The sequence below is a fragment of the Camelus bactrianus genome, chromosome 19, assembly GCF_048773025.1.
Source record: "Camelus bactrianus isolate YW-2024 breed Bactrian camel chromosome 19, ASM4877302v1, whole genome shotgun sequence".
Taxonomy (NCBI): domain Eukaryota; kingdom Metazoa; phylum Chordata; class Mammalia; order Artiodactyla; family Camelidae; genus Camelus; species Camelus bactrianus.
The window spans coordinates 6,794,401-6,810,358 of record NC_133557.1 but is presented as its reverse complement, the minus strand read 5'-3'; the positions used below and the strand labels follow the sequence as shown (position 1 = coordinate 6,810,358).

The following is a 15,958-nucleotide window of genomic DNA, read 5'->3' as shown; positions in this document are numbered from 1 at the left end:
CACAGTTAGATAATGATCAGATTAAAATTCAAGGGGTAAAAATTTTGAACTCAAAACGAGAGAAGGCCTGGAGATGACCATGCCCGAGTCCCAGAGAGGCTGCCTCTCCCCAGCTGTGCTCCCGTGTCTGGCCCAGCGCCCTGCTCCAGCACCCTGCCCCAAGATGGTGCCCAACCAAGATGCGTGGGAGAACAAACACAAAGTGTTTAGAAATCCCACAGAAATCCCAATCCTCCGAGGAGGGGAAGCAGAGACTCACACCCAGCGGGAGGCAGCAAGAGAACCAGAACCCAGACCAGACTCACTTCTCCTTAGAAACTAAGGAGAGGAAGAAAACGCCAGGATTGCACAGAGGGCGCTTAGTGCCTCCTCCATACAGAGTGCTGCCCTCATTAAGTCCCCTCCCACAACCTTAAGGAGTTAACATGACTAATGAGCCCATTTTAAAGTCTAGTTAGGACAAGTGTTTCTAGAGACCTGGAATACAAAGGGAAGCCCATTTTTCTGGAAAAAGCCTAAAGGATATAATTAGAGCCACAAAAGGCTATTATTATAGAAGTATAATGCAAAAGTCTAAAATTTTATATTTTAATAATACTCAAGCAAACGTAAGGAATTACAGCACAAGAGCTCCAGCAACCCAAAAGAGACATTATATACGCCTAAAGAGGCAAGCACTAAACACCAAAAGTACCCAAATTTAAAACTTGAGAGGAAAGCCTGAAAATGACACCCAGCCTCCCTTTCTGGATGCTTATAGTAAGAGCACCCAACTTCTGGACATACCACTTAGAGCTCCCATTTGCTGGGACCACAATGTTGAAAAATCTTCAAGTTCAAATTTTACTTTTTAATTCAGCGGATTATCCCAAGAGCACTTAAACAGAAAAGGAGATCTGAAACCTAAAAAATATTTTTAAAAAATCATGTTCTGATAGATTATTCATCTTTAAGAAAAACATTTCCTTTGAAAAATGGAATTTTTACTTTGAAAACTAAACCCCAAGAAAAATGATCTACAAATAAAAAACTTACATCTTGAATACATCATAAAATAAAATTACAAGATAAAATGGGCAAAATATTTGTACCATTTATTAAAGTGCTAATATCCTGAATATAAAAAGAACTGTGATAAATCACCAGGGAAAAGATGAACACAAGACTAGCAAATTGGTAAAGGAAATGAATAAGCTAAAGAAAATATAAATGACAAAAAAAAACCCGTCATTAAAAGGTGCTTAAACTCATCTGTTATCAAAGAAAAGCAAAATAAACACGATTCTATTCTTCACCCAAATTGGTTTAAAAAAATAAGAAAAAAAAGTTTAAATATAACAATAATTCCCTAACCTGGATGGAAGCATCTGGCACGTATGTTACATAAGGGTCAAAGCCTTAAAAACCCAAGTGCTATCGCTTCCAAAAATGTAGTCTGAAGGGAAAAAAAAATCAGAAAAATGCATATAGATTTCTGTACAAGGCTGTTCACCATTGTATTACGTTCTTCAGAGCAAAACAAAAAAAATAAGGCTCATAAGCTAAGTGCCGAACAATAGAAGGATTTGTCACATAAAACTTGATGCATTCAGCACAAATGAGCTCTTAAAAAGCATGGGTTAAGGGACTATTTAATGATTTAGTCATAAGCCTAACACACATTGCTAAGTGAAAAAACAGGTTTAAAACGCCTCTGTATGATCTCTATTTTGAAACACATACAAATATACATATATGTGTACACATTTTACTTTCAAACAAACCAGAAAAAAAGAATAGTCATTGAGTAAAATAAGCTATTTTGACTGAGTTTTCACCACAACCCAAAGATTCCTTAATATCTATAAGACACACCACCAGCCCCATTTCTAGATCTTTTCCCACTAATTATCTTAATTCTAACCAATTGCTTCATATACTTCAATAACAATTCTAACTTCCAGCTTCAGTGTTCTCTACATCATAATCCCTAAAATTGCTGTAAATTTCCTGCACAGTCTCAAATCACCCTTTTTCCTATAGCAAAAAGGCAAAAGACACAAAAATCCTGGAGAAATAAGACACTCCTCAAGGACCCTGTTCTACCCGTACACTCTGTACAGACCAGAAACAACTAAACACACCCAGGAGGAAGTCAAAAGCAAACATCATTTCTTGGGAGAATGATATCAGTGAACACATTAAATTAGGAAAAAGTGCACAAACAGACCTCTCTAATGCATTCTTCACCAAAGTGACTTAATGCTTCACACGTGAGGGTCTCACAGCACACTGAGTTAACTATACAGTCTTCAAAAGCGGTAAATATCTACATTTTAGGTCATTTATAGCAATGGTTCTCAACCCTGGCTGCACACTGGCATCACCTGGGGGATTCTTTAAAACCCCTAAGTTTAGGCTGCACTCTGACCAACTGCCCCTCAGCCTGTGGGATGAGACCAGGCAGCAGTTTAAGCACCCCAGGTGATTCAAAATTGCTGTCAAGGTTGAGGACCACTGACTTGAAGCACGGTTTTTTCAAACATCAGATAATGACCCACCAAAGTGAGCAGAAAAATCAATTTAGTGGGCTGGGGCCAACAATTTTTTTTAAAATAAATAAATAAATAAAAGAATGGAACGGATCAGACTAGAGCGGGATGGAAGAAAACACTAGAATGCACTGTTTGATCCTAGTGAGACCAGAAGGAAGGGGGCAGGGCACAACCATTCAAAGAATGACACAGCAGTTGAAGGGTCAAACCCAGTAGACCTTGAGCTTCACCATACGCTCACTGTAATTTATCAGCACGGAAGACAGCACTCCCACAGGTGCCATGAATGACAGTCTGAGGTTGACCATAAAAGGTCGAAAAGTGGGTGGTGGCCCAATTCCTGGGAATCCCAGCCCCTTCCCCAAAGTAGTGGGAATAATCTTCCCACTTGTTGGCATAAGAAATTACCAAGCCTTTTAAAGCTAGCAACCCCGCACCTCATGGTTGCTCTTTCTTGCCTTAGGAGACAGCCCACACTCCGTCTGTGAAGCGTGTATTCACTTTTTCTTTAACCACTCCCACAGCTCGTGGACCATCGCACTTTCCCAGACGACCCCACGCTCCTAGGCCGCGGCCTCTCGCCTCTCAAGATGGCCCACATGCTGCCTATGGAGGGCATATCTCCTAGGCTTCTCGTGCTTTCTCTGGCCTTTGGAGACAGTCTGCACTCTGCTTATGGAGTGTGCATCTCTCTGAATAAATCTACATTTACTCAATTATGACTTGCTCTTGAATTCTTTCCTGTGCAAAGCTAAGGACCCTCACTTGTCGGGGTGTGTCCAGGGTCTAACCTGAGACCTGGGACATGACCATCCTCTCATGCCCCATTTTTCCTGTATCACTACTGCAGATAAACAGTCTTATGAAAATTTTCAGTTAAAAATATGTAACTCTTGGCAATACTACCCAGATTGATCTACAGATTCAATGTAATCACTATCAAAATCCCATCTGCCTTTTTGGCAAAAATTGACAAACTGATCCTAAAATTCAAATGGAAATGCAAAAGACCTAAAAGAGCCAAAACAATCTTGAAAAAGAATAAAACTGGAGGACTCACATTTTACAATCTCAAAACTTAATACAATGCTGTGGTAATTAAGTACTGGTATATGGACAGACATACAAATCAACAGAATAAAATTGAGAATCCAGAAGTAAACTTTAACATTTGTCAGGTGATTTCTGATAAGGTGCCAGAACAATTCAATGGGAGAAAGAACAGCCTTTTTAAAAAATAGTGCTGAAATCCCACTCCTGGGCATATAACCGGCGGAAACTCGTAATTTGAAAAGATAGATGCACCCCAATGTTCACAGCAGCACTATTTACAATAGCCAAGACACGGAAACAACCTAAATGTCACGGATAGATGACTGGATAAAGAATTTGTGTGCGTGTGTGTGTGTGTGTGTGCATGCATACACACACACACACACACACACACACACACACACACACACACACACAGGAATACTACTCAGCCATAAAAAAAGAATAAAATAATGCCATTTGGTGCAACATGGAGGAAACTGGAGATCATCATTCTAAGTGAAACAAGCCAGAAAGAGAAAGAAAAATACCATATGATATCACTTATATGTGGAATCTAAAAAAATACACAAATGAACTTATTTACAAAACAGAAACAGACTCACATACATAGAAAACAAACTTATGGTTATGGTGGGGGAAGGGGTAAATTGGGAGTCTGCAGATACTAAGTACTGCATATAAAATAGACAAACAAGTTTATACTGTACAGCACAGGGAACTATGTTCATTATCTTGTAGTCACCTATAATGAAAAAGAATACGAAAACGAATATATGTATGTATATGTATGACTGAAACATGCTGTATACCAGAAATTGACATTGTAAACTGACTATACTTCAATTAAAAAAAAAATAGTGCTGAGACAACTGGAAATTCACATGTAAATGAATGAAGTTGGACACCGACCTCACACCATATACAAAAAGAAGCTCAAAATGGATCAAAGACCCCAATCTATGAGATAAGCTACAAAACACTTAGAAGAAAACACAGAAGTAAATATTTGTGACCTTAGATTAGGCAAAGGTTTCTTAGATATAACAACAAAAGTACAAGCAACAAAAGAAAAAAGCTATATAGGGCTTGATTAAAAATAAAAACTTCTGAGTTTCAGAGGACACCAGCAAGAAAATGAAAAGACAATGCATAAAATGAGAAACATTATTTGCAAATTATAGATCAGAAAAGGAACTCATATACAGAATATATTAGGAAATCTTACAACTCAACAATGAAAAGACAACCCAATTTTAAAATGGGCAAAGGATTTGAATAGACAGACATTTCAACAAGCACATGAAAAGATGCTCCACAGAGTTAGGAAAATGCAAATAAAAGCCACAATGAGATACCACTTCATACCCACTGGGATGGCTATACTCAAAGACAGACAATAACACATGTGGAAAAATTGAAACCATCGCACATTTTGATGCCAAAAGTTTGGCAGTTCCTCAAAATAGGAAACACAAAATCACCATATGACCCAGTAATTCCACTCCTTGATATTTACTCAAGAAAATTAAATACATGATCACACAAAAATGTATACATGAGTATTCTCAGCAGCATTTTTCGTAATAGTTAAATCTAAAAACAACTCAAATGTCCATGAAATGATTAGTGGATAAACAAAACGTGGCACTGATGCTTGCAGCAATGTGGATGAATCATAAAAACATGCTAAGTAAAAAGCACATCACAAAAGACCACATATTGTGATTCCATTTCTATGAAATGTCCAGATAAGGCAAACCCACAGAAATAGAGTGCAGATTAGTGGTTGCCAAGGCCTTGGGGGGAGGGAAGAATGTGGAATAACTGCTAACAGGCACGGGGGTTCTTTTCTGGATGATAAAAATGTCCTGAAATTAGACATGAAGATGAAGATGAACAATGAAGATGGCTGCACAACTCTAAAAACAACTAAAGCATACCTTTAAAGGGTAGACTTTATGGTGTGTGCATTATATCTCAATAAAGCTTTTTTTGTAAGGTTATTCTGTCAAGAGCCTCTTTCCTGTTATCCCCAGAGAACGTCATGTGGTTCCCTTCCCATATGATACTATGAATAAATAACTTTCCTAACTCGAAGGTCTTACTTTGGAGCAATGTATTTCATGACCAGATCACAAAATCACTTTGGGTGTCACAACTGATTTTTTTCAAGCAATAGAAATAGAATACACAGCATATAATGTCTTTGTGAAACTTTTTTTTTTTTGAGATACATACATACATACAGAGATGTATATATGTCAATGAAAAGTGAGTTAGTCAAAACAAAGTCTGGAAAATTATTTTAGGAGTTGACTGATACCTATTTAAAGAAACAAAACAGTAAGCACAAGATCTCAGATTTGAAAACAGAAATTTTAACAAAGTTGAAGCCACTTTGGAGCATGCATCCCCCTGGGCACTGAACACCAGAAAAAGTGAACTGGACCCCATGTCTGGTTTTGGTGGTCAAGTGAAGCAATAAAAGACGTCCCAACTCAATTACTTTCCAGGGCTTCCGAGAGGGTTCGGAGGAGCCTCCTGCTCCCAGGACGTTCAGGATCCCTGCTGGATGCAGGGCCCCAACTCACACTGGGTGTCAAGAAGCAGGCAGGAAAAGGAGAACTCAACAGAGAGGGCAAAATCGATACTGCTAATATATTCGGTGTATCTTCACGGGGATGAAGGAATAAAGGAAGAGAACAAGAACCCACAAAACTCTGACGGAGAGAACATTTTCAAAGACAGCAGGTCTGAATCCCTGACACAAAAGTTGCTAACAGCACACAGTACAACAACATGGCTGGAAAACAGAGGCCCTGAGGATGAACCTGAAGGAAAGATGTAACTTGTATAATTCCTTCCAGCAAGAAAGTTGAGGCCATCCTTAAATCAGCAGGGAAACCGAATTTGGAGAAATACCACAAAAACAGAGATAGATGCTACCAAGAATTTTCTTGTGGTACACAAAATTCCACAATGTCAAGGTAACAAACTTTGTTCATTCAAAACATTATGTATGATACTGTAATTTAGTTTTTAAAAAAAGACATTGAAAATAGGATACTACTTTAGTATCATTAAAGATTATACACAAGAACACATTCTAATAAATATTGAAAATAAGAAGGACCACTATCACATTTAAACCTATTCTGTAAGTACTCTGCAATTTATTAAGAAAAAGTATTTAAGAAGAAAAATAATTATCATTTGCAGCTATTATGACTGCCTGTGTAAGAAACTCAAAAGAGAATCAACTGAAAAATAAGAAGAGTTTGGCTAGGCACTATACCAAACACAGGGCTATTTTATTTTCCCTGTGGACACACAAAATGACCCTGTCTCCCAGCCCCTCTGCATCTAGGATAAGGCCAACAGACTGGGGGAAGAAATACTACTACTTCCAAGCTTGGCCCATAAAAAAATCCTCCACACACAAAATTCCATGGCAAACTCAGAGGCCAGATTTTTAAGTCAGTTCTGCTGTAAGATGGTAGGAGCCTAGATCCTGGACTCACCAGTTAGAGGAGAACCACCAGAAAAATGTGAGCAAGAAACAACTTTGGTTAGTACACAGACTTCAGCTAGCATTAACTAAGCTGAATAATATAGGTGGTCAGTTATAAGATACACAGACTAAATGCAATATACTTTCTTTATACTTGCTTTATACCAATTAGGAAATAGTATATTTGGAAGAAGGGAGGAGGAGGGAAATCACCTCACTCTAAATAGCAAATATTTTTAAATAAAGAGCAATAAGTAAGTACTCTGTAGACCATATTAAAGAGAATCTAGAAAAATGAGAGCTATTAAACATCTACATGAACCAAAAGATCTGTTTACGAAAAGAACAATTCAATACTATAAAGATGAATAGTCTCCCCAAATTAACATATATTTAATGAAACTGCCCATTAAGTTATTTTGAAACCCTAAGGTAAAAAATACTGTGAAAAAAATTATGTAGGCAATATTACACAGTAAAGCCTACTATAAAGTGATTATTAGGATGAAAATAGCAAGGTCATGGCTAAAGAATACAGATAAATGTCCCATGACAGATCTAAGGATTCAGCATATGATCATGGTGTCATTTTAAGTTAATAAGGATGAATTAATGAGTAAATGATGCTGGAATTAATGTAGAAGGAAAAAAACCCTCACTTCATACCATACTCTAATCTATATATTAATTATACCTGAATGTAAAAAAAGAACTAAGAAAACATAGGTGAGTATTTATAAAATCTTGGGGCAGAGAAGGCATGGGAAAGATTGACAGATTTGAATTCAAAGCATAGAAAAAAAAACATTTGCAATCTACGACCAAAAAAATACAAAAACTGTATTTTTTTTACTATGCTAAGTCATTTTATTTTTATTTTATTAACACCTTTATTGTGGTAAAAAAAAATTGCAAATCTTAAAGATAGCATATTTCTCAAGCAGAGTGAAAGCAGGATCAAACACATGTCTAGCAGCATCAACTTTACTCAAAGGAAGAAAGGAGGAAAAATGTTTCATGTTAAACCAAGCACTGATATTTCTGGAATAGTATATAAACTTCACATTACTTTCAGGTAAAACTTAAAAGTGTCGTGCTTATTATACTCCTTAACACTTCAAAATATGCATATATTCCTCCATACCATACTTTTGTGAAATAATTTGTGAAGGAATGTCTTCATATAGAAAGAGCCCTTGATAATAAAGTGTGAACTCAAAATCATTTCAGCACTGATCACATAATTACTATTCAGGAGGGATAAGCAAACTTTTTCTGTAACGAGCCAGACAGCAAATATCTTAGGCTTGTGGGTCTTATGGTCTCTTGAATGGACATGGCTATGTTTTAAGAAAATTGATATACAAAAACAGTGCTGGCAGTTCCCCAACCAGCAGCATCCCCATCACCTGGGAACTAGCTCAGAAATGCAGATTACCACGCCCCATCCCAGACCTTAGGAATGAGAAACCCTCAAGTTTAAGATCTATCATGTTAGATGAGGAAGAGGTTGTACCCTCAACCATGTGACGTGCCTTCGGAGACAGCAAAGGATTTTAGCCAACACTGCAAAACGGACAAGAAAGCCAAACCAAATTGGAGACTGAAATTCCAACTAGAGCCGAATGTATGAGAAACAGTGTTTCCAGCAGCGCTTTTTATCAGAAAGAGCAGGAGAAGACCATCCACTTGGTCAGTAATACCAAGACCTCTGTGATGAAGTCTTGGTCCAGAACTAAAATGTTAATGCAGGTTTAATTAAAGGACGCTGGGGCAGGTATGTATTCCGTTGAACAAAGGGAAACCATCTCCAAGGAAGACTGTGTTTAAGAAAAGATGCATGTGTGAGGGTGGGGGGTTGTGGAAGGTCCTTGAAGGAACAAACGGGGGAACAACTAACAGGAGGAACAAAGAACCCAAGCTGGGGTGCAGAGAGGAAAACACTGAGCCTGGAATGAACAGGCCAGGTAAGAGGAGACAGGACAAAGTGAGGAGGGTCTGCCCTCCTTAAGCCTCAGCACATACCCTCCCTGCTGCTCCAGAATTTCCTACAATGCACATCTCTACAAGGTCACTCCCCTTCTGGGAATTTCTTGGTGGTCCTCTAGACAAAATTCAAGACCCACAATACAGTGTTAAAAGGACCTTTAACCTCTGTACACCCTTTCCACCTATCATATCCTCAGCCTCCCTCCAACCACCCTGATACACTCACCCCCTCTCACAAGCCTCTCCACCTCTGCTGATGCCGTTCCCACCTCCCCCAACCCCACTTGGAGCCTGACAATCAGGCCAGCCAGGGGCCAAATTCTGACTCGGGTATTTGGTAGCACTATGATCTTGGGCAAGGAGTTAACCACCACCAACTTCAGCATCCTCAGTAATAAAATGGGAATAATAGTAATACCTATTTCCACAGGGCTGCTGTGATTAAACAACGTGAGTGAACACAGAAGGTGCTAGGCAAGCACCTGGCACCCAACAAATGCTAGTTTCTCTGGCCCCTTCTATGCCAACAGAAGCTAAGAGACACTTTGCTGCAGGCAAGACTTGGGAACAGCATTCTATCATTGAGGGCCTCAAGGTTTACTGGAGCATTAAGAGCAGAATTCAAGGCCCACGGGTTACCTTAGAAAAGTTAACCAAGCCCCAGTTCCTTCATGATAAAATGTACACTAGAGCCACCTTGGCTGCCAGCTGTTGGGACTCGCAATAAGGACCTCAAGCTCTCAGCACAGAACAGCTGCCCATTGGCCCATCATTACTGCAAAGGTTCTATCACATGGGGCTCACTGGCTAGTCTTTCCTGGGTGTCCTCTAGTGCTTGGAGAGGCTCCTGGAGAGAAGCACATCTTTCAAACTGCTCTCATGTCCAACCTAGAAGATGCAAAGATTCAACTCTGATTTACATGCATATAAATGAGAGAGGTGGCCACCCATCTGGGTGAGTCTCCACCAGGTACTTACTGAGACAACCCAGGGCAACTGACACAAGGAGACTGAAGAATCACCTGCTCTGGAAAAATATGCAGAAAGAACCCATGAATGAAGGCTTTCTGGACCGCAGACCAGAAAAGGTCACAGTTTGGGGCAACCAGGCAAGCCGAGCTCCAGTGCAACCCTGACTTCACTGAAGGAGGAAATTGAAGAATTCGTCAAGGCTGCAGAGAAACAGTGATGAAGGAAGAACTGGAGTCAAGACCATAGCCAACAGGAAGAGTCTGCAAGCTGCACTGTGAAGTTGCTGAAAAGTTCACGGGCAGTGAGAATACTTGATTTAAGTTCCAAGTATGATCCTTTGTGAGAGTATACACTGCCCACTACTGCATCCATTACACTTGAACAGATAATTCTGTATGGAGTGTGTATGCAAACCATGTCTACCACACTTACTGGGATTTAGGGACTTTTCAAGGGTCATTTTTGATGAATCCAGGTTTTTGCTTTTTGTGCTGCCTTTAGATTCTAGTCCTGCATATCACAAAAAATGATGTAAAGCAAGAGATGGTTACAAAAAAATAAGCAGGTGGAATTCTCCTTCATGGGATAAATTTTCAAGGAGGGCCTTAGAGGCCACCTAGATCTTAGGCAGAGGCCTTCTTGCCTCAGGTCAGAGGAGAGAATTAAGACAAAGGACAACGAGATGTTCCCAAGAAGATTTACACTGTCATGGAGGAAGATCTCCTCAAAACATCCACCCCTTTCTTTATCACTGCATTTAGTTGCATCAGGTTGGTTTGGCAACTTAACACGCTCTAAACTGCAACCTGGGCAGCCACTGTTGTTCTAGGTACGCAGGTGAGAAACCCTGACACTGCCCTCAACCCTCTTTCTCACCCTCCACATCTGGTCCATCAGCAATCTCCTCAGCCCCACCTCACATCCGATCACCTCTCACTACAACCCCAACTCCGCTCCATCACCCTGGTCAGACCCGCCCTTTTCATCCCTGCACTAGCTGGCTGCCCTGCAGGCCTACCCTGCTCTCCCTGCCTTCACTCTATTCTCACACAGCAACAACCAGCATGTCCCTATCCCTCTATTTAAAACCCTCCAATGGCTCCCACCCCTTCCCCTGACAAAGTAAAATCTACAGGCCTTACTGGGTGCCACACCATGATTTAATTACCATTGTCTTTCTGACCTGAAAACCACTCTCTCTTCCCCCTGCCTCAGGGCCTTTGCATCTGCAGTTTCCTCCACTGGGAATGCTCTCCCCGCAGATATTCAAATGACTCACTTCACATCTTCACTCAAAGATGACTCAGAGCTTCCTGTTCCACCTTTCCTAATATTTCAGTTCCTACCCCAATACTTAATATCCCCAATCCTTCCAGATTCTTCTTCAGAGCACAAAGGCTCACTGTCTGCCTCCACACTAGAGTGTGAGCTTTGTGTGGGCAGGAAAAATCCATGCAGCATCTGAAGCACCAAGAACACTGCCAGGCACACAGTCAGCAGATAAATGTATTAAATGTGGAGAGGTCTGTGAAAAGCATAAGCTGCAAGGAGACATCAATTATTGGAGAGTTGGAGAGCTAACAATCTACAACTGGTGACAAAATAATAGGCTAGAAATAGCAAAGCCCGCGAGAATTTTCTCTTTTGAAGAGAATGCCAAAAAGGGCACAAAGGACCAGTTTAAACTCCTCGTAGTAACTCACAGCTTAACCTGGTGCAGGACTGCTCCCCAGCAAAAGAATGAAAGAAAGCCCAGACTCGAGGCCCTCTGAGGAGAAAATAACTGGAAGAACAGCAGGGAGTGAAAATGAATTAATGAGGTGACCTGACACTGGGTAGACACTAGTGCGCTGGGAATTTTTAGGCAAGGCCTGGACACAGGTCAGAGAAGGACGGCAAAATGTTTAAATTAAAAAAGCCTAAGAGGATTAAATAAAACTACGTTCTTAAAAAGCTTTCATTTACAAGTACAAAGCACTATATAATTGCAAATTATGACTCTGACTTTTAATTCCCTTTAATGGGAAAATTCTTTAAGCCACCAGTGGTGCCAGAAGTGAGTCCCCAAATGGATCCCAGGTTTGTCTCTGTAGACACTCAAGAGGCTGGCAATAGCCAATTTAAGATTTCCAAAATTCAATCAACCAGACCGTAGGCTACTTGAGGGCCAAAGACAGGGCTTTATTCAACAGCGATGTGATCAACAGCATCGGTGGGCAAATTAGCGGATGTACTGATGGAAGACTACACAAGTCTGTTTCTGGTACATCTAACTCTTTTCTGCAACGCTAAGTCCACTAACTTCTGCTACACAAACGAGGTAGGCAGCGTGGCATGAAACCTAGCAAAACCCTCTCCAATATTCCAGCCAGGTACTTTCATAAGCAGTTTTGAAACATATTAACAGACATTAAAACTCAACTGACTGTGCTATAGTCAGAAAACACAACTGCCACCCAACCATCTGCAGGGTGGGGTGGAGGGGGTGGGTACTAATATGAAAAGTTCTTGTAATACCTAGCTTCTTTAAATAAATAAATAAACAAATCACTCCCTACTCCAAGCAAAAAAACCAAAAGAGAAACACCCTGGTATTCAAAGAAAGAAGCAGGTCACCGTTTAGGCAAAGGAAAGAGTCTAGAAAGCAGATAACTCACGTTCAGGCTGTCCGGTGAAGCAGTCATTGGGGCACACCCACTCGCCTCTTTCTAACTAGCAGGTGTGCCATGAGGGCTTACACTGTGCACACCCACTGCTGCTTTTAAAAGGCGGCTGCCCAAAAGCTATTAAATTTTGGATGAGTGAAAAGAGATCTGTAGTGACAGGTTCACAAGTGACCCTGATAGAGACAACCATAACCCAGGAGCGAATTCAGAATTTCTGAGCTGAAAGGCCCTCACCAGGCTCAAACACCTTTTAGGAGCCAGGTGGGCAAAGCCACATGCAAAGGTGAAAAGGCCGGTACAGACAACTGGAAGGGCGAGGCCTCAGCCCAACAGCATTCAAGCGCAAAAACATAAAAATTAAAATGTTCCCACCCCTGATTCTAGCCTCTGGCTTTAGAGAGGAAGAAACCAGGTGAGGGAAGTCACATGCCAATTTATGACAGCTCAAGCCAGACAACCAGACTGCCGGCCATGTCCTCACCACATCTCTAGCCTCCTCTGCACATAGAGGTCCAAATATCAGCCGGGACAGCACCTTCCCCTCCCGTCTCTTGGCCCTGCAAGACTAAAAGTAGCAACCATTGCTAAAACCTCAGACCCAGAAATCCCACAAGGGTGACTTTCTTCCACCTGCAGTTGCCCTCATTCATCCTCTGCACTGACAATCAAGAATTTCCCAGCAGTCATGCTTGAACCCCCCCAGCCTATACGCCAATGCCTGTCAGCTACCCATCCAAAGGGACATCGAGAGTCAAAGGAGAAAATTCTGCGCCCATAAACTAGTCACACTCGTAAATGTCAATTTCTCTTTCCAGCAAGGTGGCAACAAGGGGGACCTGCGACCCCCTGGGGACAGGCCAGAGAGAAAAGCCCTGGGGTCGGAGCAGCAGCTCCTAAAATGACTTGGCGCAGCCACTGAACGCGAGAAGAAAACAAAACTGTAAAGGAACCCCCTCCGCCGCCCCTTTCGATGGCCCTGAATTCCGGGGGAAACGCGGATGCCCGCGCGTATCTCCTGCGGAAGGCCGACCGGACAGCGACCCCAGGCCGCGTGGGCGGAGGGCCCGGGAGGAGGCGGCGGCGGCCAGGTCCCGGGGGACCCCCACTTACCTCCCCGCCGCGCGGCCTGAGGGCCCGGGCGCGCTGCGGCTCCAGCGGCCGGCAGAGGTGGGGGCCCAAGGGAACGGCGGGAGCTGGGGGTCGCAGGGCATCCACGGGCCCCGCAGCCACGGTGGCCCGCGGGTGCGGGGACCCGGGAGACCGGCCGGGGTGTGGGGGGCGCAGGCCGCGCCGCGGGGCCGGTGACAGCGCTTGGGGGCCGTGCCTGGCCGGCCTCGTGGGCACCGCGGGCCCCTCGCGGCCTGGCCAGGCAGGTGCGACCCGCGGGGCCGGGCGGCGAGCACGGCAGCCCGGCTCTCACCTGGCTGCAGGGCGCCCGGCTCCGGTCCTGCCGCTGCGCCTCGGCTCCGCAGTGCCCGCCGCCGCCTCCGGTGCCCGAGACAGCCGCCTGCAAAATGGCGCCGCGGAGGGGCGGGCCGGGGGCGGGGAGCCGAGGAGACGCCCGCCCCAGCGCCGGCCCGGGACCCACCTCCCTCTCGGCGCTCGACCCCCGCCCTCGGGCCTCCCCCACGGGAGGCCCCCCCCCCCCGCCCCACGCAGCGGCCGGCGAGCCGCTCGGCCCCCAGGCGCTCCCCCCACCCCGTCGTGCTCCGCGCCCCGCCACGCTCCTGCTATTCCCCGCCCCCTGCGTAGAAATCGCCCCTCTGCTCGTGCCTTCCAGTCACACCTGCTCCCGGGGACCCACCTGGAACGCAGAGCGCTCGCCCGACATCTCCCCCTCCCGGTACCCGCTTTCTGCCCTATTTACCCAGCCTGACACTAAGCCCTGGCGTCTCTCGGTTGAGATACGCGGCATCTTGGGCTCACTGGGGTGGATGTCTTAAGGCACTATCACCGTTTCTTCAGTCAGTCATGCTGTCAGGTTTTGGTTTTGTTGTTGTTGTTTGTTTGTTTTTTTAACTTACTGGAGAAGAGGTCCTCATTACATTATGCAGACACGGTGATTTAGAGCGAGGCTTCTTACATTTCCCTGGTGACCGTGTTTAAGCGCAGGCTCTGATTCAGCGGGTCGGGGTGCAGCCCGGGATTCTGCATTTTATAAAAAGCTCCCAGGTGCTGCTGCTGCTGGATAGGAGCGACTGAAGGAAAGGCTTCAGGTAAATCTGTGACCCTCCGTCCGTAGCGCTTCGCAGCCTCACCTTAACCACTTCAAGATCGACCTGGCTGAGCGCCCCCCCTCCCCGGGCTGCTGAGGCCGGAGGTATGGAGTGAGGCTCCAGATCATGCATTTTTGACAAGTTCCCAGGTGCTGCTGCTGTTATCTGGAGTTCAAACTTAGCAAGCCGCTGCTGAAGACTATCTGAACACATGGCCAAACAAACAAAAACCTAATAATTAGCACTCTCATAGCACTTGACATCTTGAAACCACCGTCCTGGTTGCTGTTACAACCGAGTAACTGACTAGTTCCCGAAGCAACTATTGAGAGAGCTAAAGAACTGTGGACGGTGTCTGACTCTACATGAGGAGGAGGAGATTTTGTCAGAGTTTTCTGCCTATTTCACACAATTTGGGGGACTCCATTTATAGATATCACAAATACCAACGAGAGGGAAAGGGTGTGAACAGTAGCTGTGGGAATTTTATCAGAGGTCTGGTGTGAGTCTCTGAGAATCAATAATATGTCATCCTATTTCCTTCCCTAATAACTTGTATTTTTAAAATACAACAGTTGGCTCCTAAAATCCAGTACACCCTGAAAGAGGTGTGTTTTGATCCTCATTGAAGATGGAGAAAATAAGGGATGAAGATTCTGTGACCAGCATCTAGAGGAAAATTCACAGTGCCCCATCCATCTAACATCCCCATTATCCAACTACACTAGTGAAAGCGTTTTCCAGCCAACCTTTTTTGGGGGGGGGGGTGCATAGGGAGGAGGGGAGCAGGAGGTACTCAGTGTTTTGCTCAGCCAGGGATGAGAATCTCAGATAGAAGGGTGGCTAACTGTTGCAGCCTCAGTGTCTCCCTCTCCCTCCCTAGACATTTACAGACTTTCTCTGTCCTAAAAAAAGCTTCCTCCTCCACCTTCCTGCCTTTCTTCCTTCCTTCCCCTCCCCATCACTCCTCAGGTTCTTGTCACTCTCTGCTTTCTCAGATGTCACTGGTGACCT

At 43.6% G+C, this 15,958-nt stretch overlaps 1 protein-coding gene across 7 annotated transcripts in view; it reads right to left on the bottom strand.

Annotated features, from left to right (window-relative positions):
• SLC23A2 (solute carrier family 23 member 2) overlaps positions 1-14,301 on the bottom strand; it is a 112,012-nt gene extending 97,711 nt beyond the window's left edge. For 4 of the 7 annotated variants that reach the window (XM_074346959.1, XM_074346956.1, XM_074346961.1 and 1 more), the window contains exon 1: positions 14,149-14,299. The gene's annotated coding sequence lies outside the window, so the exon portion shown is untranslated. Of the gene's footprint in view, positions 1-13,838; positions 14,097-14,148 lie in introns of those variants that run through there. The other 3 variants (XM_074346960.1, XM_074346963.1, XM_074346958.1) reach the window with 2 other exon arrangements.
• Positions 14,302-15,958: the final 1,657 nt, after the last annotated feature.